General features: G+C 37.4%; 1 long non-coding RNA gene across 2 annotated transcripts; it reads left to right on the top strand.

The window, feature by feature from the left end:
- Nucleotides 1-4,337: 4,337 nt before the first annotated feature.
- LOC136446136 (uncharacterized) lies at nucleotides 4,338-6,837 on the top strand. 2 transcript variants are annotated; one of them, XR_010757509.1, is made up of 3 exons: nucleotides 4,338-4,786; nucleotides 4,953-5,057; nucleotides 6,733-6,837. It is a non-coding gene; the product is annotated as an uncharacterized lncRNA (long non-coding RNA). The 2 variants fall into 2 exon arrangements; XR_010757510.1 differs by lacking the exon at nucleotides 6,733-6,837 and adding an exon at nucleotides 5,397-5,604.
- The last annotated feature ends 442 nt before the right edge of the window (nucleotides 6,838-7,279 follow it).

Genomic DNA, 7,279 nt, shown 5'->3' with positions numbered 1-7,279 from the left:
TGTATTAACCCCCAAATGCTGATTCTAATGGTTGAGAAAGGGAATTGTCTTCCTAGTCTTAAAGTTTTTTTAAGCACTATCTGTTATGTTAGAATAGTGTTTTGTTCCATTGACACGCCAATTGCAATTTGCTACACTTTCTGTATTATACATGAATCTCACGAACACGTGAAACCTGATATCGCCCTTCCCACAGTTTCACACAGCGTGGCTTGTCTTTCACTTTCCACAGGTTATCAAGTCTAGTAGACCGTCGTTCCTCGACCGACTTATGCTTGTCAGTTTTCCCTTTCAACCTACACAAAATAGTGATGTTTTTCTAACCTTCTCCCTAAAGAGATGCTGGTATTAAAATACCACATACATAATTCTGATCAATCTGCAAAGTAAAAGACTTTCAAAAGCTGTTCAATTTCTAGCAATAATGCATTTTTTTTGCCGGGCCAAATATATGATCATATAGCGTTACCCGGCGTCAGCCCCGGGGACCCCACGCGCAGTGTGTACCATGTTGGACTGACTCATTACGCTGTTTCTGCGGGTGCCGTATTTGTTAAACGCCTCTAATTGTGTCGGTATTTGAACACTTGGCCAATATCTGTAACAGTCATTAGTAAAATACGCCTAAACTCTGTTTGGAGAGAACGTGGTACGTGCTGTTTCGTTGGCTGCCGCACAAATCAGGATACACACGGCTTTATCTTATTTTATATTAGTCCTGTGGACTTAATGTGGCCATCTTTGGTGTTTTTCAATCAAATTTCGTCGACTACTGATCATTGTCAAAACGATGGTCGGAAATGTAAGAAAAGTCTGTTTCTGTGACTTCTTGACCAACATTTGACCCGTGATGCTTCCCCTATACCGGTCCGCCCTTAGGGAGATGGTTCTAGCTGGAACAGAAAATCGGACACCGGCAGGGACAAGTGTTAATTACATCTTTCCTGTAATATTTGACAGCTTGACCCTCCCTATATACAGCCTTATCCTTACAAGAGAGCCGCCTGTTTTTCTACAGCAATACTCTAGATGATAGAACTCGCTTCATCAATAGCCCTTTTAGTAACATTTATGATTTCTTTGCCCAAAGTTGAATTTCTTACCGCGTAATGATATAGTACACTGATTTATAATTCCACAAGAAGGGTAAAAGCTGTTGGTAGCCAAACAAAGAGTACATACAGCTTTGTCATCACATCTTAAAACAGGAGTGAATTATTTTATGATGTTTTATTTTATTATTTTTGATTTACATCAAATGACAATTTTTGTTAAATCATATGGGCATGTAAGTTATAACTGCCTCCAGCACTCACCTTGCTGTTCGCTCCCTGAACTGACTTGAGCATATCATTTTGTATCGGAGTTTATGACGAGACATTAGGTGTACGAAATAGTAAAAAAAGTGTTCAAATATTTTTTGCATGCCCATGCAGATGTGGATGGCCGGGATGCAGAAGGAGAAGAGAAAACAACAGCAAAGAAACGTGAGTAAACTAAATCCAGTTACAAAAAACGCAATATGTAGATAACTAATATCGTACCAACGTTGTCAAAGAGCCGTTTCATTTACTTCTGCCAAGCCACATTTAGCTTGTATTTTCGGTGCTACTGCACTACAAAAAAAGACATTCTTGTTTTTTCTTGTTTTTTCTTTGTTGAAGAAAAATTATCTTCCAGAAAGAAAATTATTCTGTGTGCAAGAATAAGAACGAATAAGGAAATGTCAGTGAGGACGTAACAAATATTAACTTTTTCTTAGAATATTTTTCTCTGACCAAGTTGTTTTTTCTCACACATATCGACTAGAAACCTCGAAATAAATTTTCTAGTTGTTATGATTCTTCTATGGCACAGAATTTTTATCTAAGATATAATAGATTCAGAGAAAAATATTCTAAGAAAAAGTTTATATTTGTTACGTCCTCACTGACATTTCCTTATTTCTTCTGTCCTCAAGAATAAATTTCTTACACTTAGAATGAGTTTCTTGCACTAAGAGTGAGGTTCTTGAAATATGAATACCTTTCTGTCCTCAAGAATGAATTTCTTACATCTAGAATGAGTTTCTTCCACTGAGAGCGAGGTTCTTGAAATAGGAATACCTTTCTGACCTCAAGAATGAATTTCTTACACCTAGAATGAGTTTCTTGCACTAAGAGTGAGGTTCTTGAAATAGGAATACCTTTCTGTCCTCAAGAATGAATTTCTTACACCTAGAATGAGTTTCTTGCACTAAGAGTGAGGTTCTTGTTGTAGAAATACCTTTCTGTCCTCAAAAATAAATTCCTTAAACCTAGAAACAGTTTCTTGAACTAAGATGGGGGTCTTGAATCAAGAAAAGCATTTAATAATAATAATAATAATATAATGTAAACATGTTCCAATCATATTTATTATTATTGATCTAATTGTTTAATACACAGTTTTGGATTTTTCTTTCTACCGCCCATTCTTAACCAAGGATTGCAAAGATTAACCAGTTTGCAATACAATTGTTTAGATAAATGTTTCACATTTGATGCTGTGATAAAAGCACATTTTCTCTGTGCTCATACAAATAACTAATTGTCCTTCTAAAATTATCAGTTCTGCATTGTTGTAGCTGTCCTTCTTATAATCAATGACTTGTTATTGTTGAAAGATTTTCCAAACTTGAGACGGGGGCATCTTCTTTGGTACAACAGGTTTCCAAGTCTAGAAAAACACACAAAAACATATGACGATGACTGTCTTTTCCTACATCGCCCCCCTCCCCCTTATACATGCATGGGGATGGGGGCTTGTGCATTTGCTTGAAAATGTTATACTTATACTTTTTTAGTACCTTGTAGGTATACGTATTACTGCACTTAACCTACATGTTCTGCAATTACTGGTTGGCATGCAACCACAAACACAACAAAGGTTTCTAAGCCTAGAAAAACACACAAAGACTTAGTGACTGTCATTTCTTATATCGCCCCCCTCCCCCGTATACATGTAGGGGGAGGGGGGGCTTGTGCATTTGCTTGAAAATGATATACTTTAACTTTTTTAGTACCTTTTAGGTATAACTGCACTAAACGTACATGTTCTGCAATTACTGGTTGGCTGTATCATGCAACCACAAACACAAAACTTAGAGTATCTACTTGGGAAATAAGTTATTTTCATGCAAGACAGGCTATAACATACCTGGAGCATATCTGTTGATGGCGTTCGCCTGAGGAAGCATTTTGGAACTTAAAACAAGTCATCTACGCTGTGTAGTGAGTCCCACATGATACCAAAAAGTGTCCTCATGAAACTAGCCGCATCTTTCCCTAGGATTGTAAGATCTAAAGCGCACATCAAGCAAATGCAGCCGGAGCCCAAACTCAACGGTCCACATTCAAACATTACAGCAAAGGATGATGGGAGTATTGAATTAGCATAATCTATTTTCTTATTACAAGAAAAACAAAAATTATCTTCTTGAACTTTACAATGTTAAGAAAATAAAGGAAATCATGCAAATTCGAACTTTCATTTCACTTTCCATCTTTAGATAACACAGAAAAGCAGGAATCATCTTTCTTTAACTTTGTGGGAAAGGAATTCGAACAGAAAAACACTTGGGAATTACTTGTTTTACAGTTTCTTGATTTTCTCATTTTTCTTAACTGTATTTGGTCAAGAAAATAACTGTATTTGGTCAAGAAAATCCTTACATCTTCTTAGATATTACTAAGAATTACAAGAATCATATTTCTCAGACTTCCTTAATTAAGAAAACAAGAAATGTCAAGATTTTTTTCCTAGTGAAATGAAAGTCTAAAGAAAAATTCATGTATGGCAAGAATAAAAATCTTAAGAGTAGATTCTGTGAAATACTCCATTTGACCAAACAAGAAGCAAATATTGTGTGAAGAATAAGGAAGAAAGATTGACTAGAATTTCTAGAATATTCTTGCTGATAAAAAATCATACTAGAAATCCTATCTTCACCTAAGAAAAACAAGAATAAAACTCTTAATGTAAGATCTAACATTCAAAGGTTTTGCATAAGGTTTCTTGATTTTCTTGAAATTCTTTATGGAAGAAAATCTTTCTCTCAATAAGAAAAATCAAGAAAACAAGAAAAATAAGAAAAAGCATTTTTGGTAGTGTGGTATGTGTGTTCTTATAGTTGGTATAGTTAACTAGGGTATAGTTGGTATAGTTAACTAGAGTATGAGACTGAGAACATTAACCGTGCGTGGAGACAAATAACTGTAACAGCCTTCTTCGGTTTCTTTTGCTTTGAATATGTTATGTTCATGATTTCTACGTTTGCCGATTGCCGTTAATTGGGGTGTTTGATGGTGACTTAGGTACACTAATTTCCCTTTGATTATGCGTGTGCCTACTACATGTAGGCACACGTAGGCACACGCATAATCAAAGGGAAATAAGGACATTTGGATGATACCATTGTGAGAAATGTATATTTACCTTACATATCATTAATCTTTCTTACTGAGTGAGAACTGCGTGTCCATAACGTATTTGTTATTCTCCAAGCAGAAGTTACGATCAGGGCTGGTGGTGGCCGCGACCTTCCGTCTTCTTCCAGCCCCTACCGTAACCTCTGCTTGGAGAATAGACGTATATAACATTAAGGAGAGTATTGACAAACATTTGGTTTGGATTAGGCAAATTGTGTTATTAGTTATAGGTCAGCTAATATGGCAAACTTCAGAGATCGGACTAATCACGACTAAGATTTGTCTATTTTCAGGAACGAAGAAACCTGTAAAAAAAGAGAGCTGGGAAAAAGAGCGACGTGAGTTTAATTTCATTCAACATTTTCGACATTTTCCTGTGATGGCTTATGTCCTTGCTTACGAAAATGCCGAGTTCCTAGGTTGCTGTTATGTCCACATTTGCTTTACTTATTAGACACACATTTTCCTGTCATCTTGGTAAGATTTTTTGGCGTCCTATTCCAGGCTGAGACAGTCTCCCAGGCGAAGAGGAGGAAGGAGGCGGCTCGTTCGGAGCAAGAGGGAGCGGAGACGGCAGAAATCTTGTCACAACTCCCCGAGAGCTACTCTGTATGTCACTTATAACTCTCTAATGATAGTTTGAGGATTCAAGTCAACTCAACCTAATACCACTTTCTAAAGGCATGTTCAACAGTGACACTACTGCAACAGGTTCTGTAGCTACAGTACAGGTAAACTTTTACAAGATGAATCATATGTGACGATATCGTATCCTACACCGATTGTAGATAGAAACAGCAACAAAAAACAATACAATACCAAGCACGAGCAAGTAGAAATCTGTTGCATTTTTTTTTTTGGTTTGTCAATCATCCTTTGAATAGTTTTCGTGTCTTCGCTTTCTTTGTTTGGTACATGGTCGGCACACGTGGTATCTCTTTATTTCAGACCGAGACACACGACACCATGGAAAGTCCTAAGAACGATATCCAGGTCACGAGCCCAGAACACAGCAGCTCGGTACGTCACGCCTCTATTTCAGATTTTGTTTTACAACTCACCCAGCACACCTCACAGTCGGTACTGCGTAGAGAGAGAACAGTATACCAGATGAATTACTTGACGATATCGTATCTTGCAGGGATTTTTAATGACAATGACAATGACAATGAAGTTTATTGCATATTCATGCCCAGCAGCGGGCTAAATGCATTACAGTATCATAAGAATACTATATAAAAAAATGTTATGTTTTAATTATGATTTACATGCTTCTTCTCTCTTCTTGAAACATTTGTAGACAAATTCACAGAGTTTGTTCATTACATCGTAATTGGCTGTTGACATAACATGTGCGAACATTTCCTCCTTTGTTAAATGTGCATATCTTTGGTCTAGCAATATGTCACTAACAGGAGAATTGCGTATATCTTTATAAAGAGAGCATTCTAGAACAAAGTGTACTTCATTTTCTATATAGTTCTCATTACAAAATATACACAGTCTGTCACTAGGAGGAGTCCGGTTATATCTACAGGTAGCTTCAATATGTAGTAAGTGATCGCTAATCCTTAGCTTAGTCATGGCGCGGCGATGGTTAAAGTTTGTTATATCAAGATATTTCTCTCTTTCATATGTATGTTTAAATGTTTTGTAGGTTCTTAGTTTGTTACCTTGGTTCTCTTTTTTTCCACTGGAGTTCAGTTCTGAGTAAAAACTTTGCACATAGATATCTTTTAGTCTTTGTTTTACTTCAGACTGAGCAGATGATGTATTACTGTCCCTGTTAAGTAGAAGGTATGCAAAGCCTGACTCCTCAAGGATTCTACTAACAGAGGACAGCCAACATGGCAACTTGCGTCGGTGCATGTCTTGTTGAACTAGAAAGGACTCAAACTGAAGACTGTTTGGGGGTACTTCTCTAACTAACCTTTTGTAGTACGAGTAAAGTCTAATACATACTTCAATCCATAGTGGGTACCTGCCGAGTTCTGCCCTCGTTGCCAGGTTGCTCGCATTCTTTCTCACGCCTAGGATTGATTTACAAAACTTAAGAAACGACAGCCAAAGGCAATACTGATATGTGCCAGTATCAAAACAGAAATCTGTTGCATTCTTTTTTTTCGGTTAAAAAATGCCGATCGCTTCCTTTAATAGTTCCTGTTTTATATTAATTGGATGCCGTCAAGATAAGAGTTTTTCGTGGTTAAGATATTTGTTCACGGCTGTCTTCGCTTTCTTTGTTTGGTACATGGTCGGCACACGTGGCATCTCTTTATTTCAGACCGAGACACACGACACCATGGAAAGTCCTGAGAACGATATCCAGGTCACGAGCCCAGAACACAGCAGCTCGGTACGTCACGCCTCTATTTCAGATTTTGTTTTACAACCCACCCAGCTCACCTCACAGTCGGTACTGCGTAGACTAAGTATACACGTACATGAATATTGAGCTTTGAAGCCCCAAGGCCAGCTCACTCAATCCCAGGCTGTAAAGGTCGCCGCACGCGCAGTCGTAAGTTGATAAGCCTGTATACCGAACACGACGTCTAATATAAACAACACTAAAGATATCACAACATAGGGTCTGTTGTTCAAATCGATGAGGGAACCAAGAGAAGAGAGTCCAGTTCAGTCATCCTATTTCTAATGATAGACGTCATGATGACCGATAAAAGTTCATTACTAAGGCTACGCACACATCTCGTAAATAGTGCAAACTCAAAAGTACTGTATTTTTCTCTCATGACTTAAGAGCACTTATTTTATTTTATTTGTGTTTAGAAACAGAACTTCCAGGCAATAGCCTCTTTCTGCTATGTCAATAA

The sequence above is a fragment of the Branchiostoma lanceolatum genome, chromosome 12 (genome assembly GCF_035083965.1).
Source record: "Branchiostoma lanceolatum isolate klBraLanc5 chromosome 12, klBraLanc5.hap2, whole genome shotgun sequence".
NCBI classification, from domain to species: Eukaryota; Metazoa; Chordata; class Leptocardii; order Amphioxiformes; family Branchiostomatidae; genus Branchiostoma; species Branchiostoma lanceolatum.
Note: the sequence above shows the minus strand (reverse complement) of the source record. Positions and strands in the feature narration are given on the sequence as shown.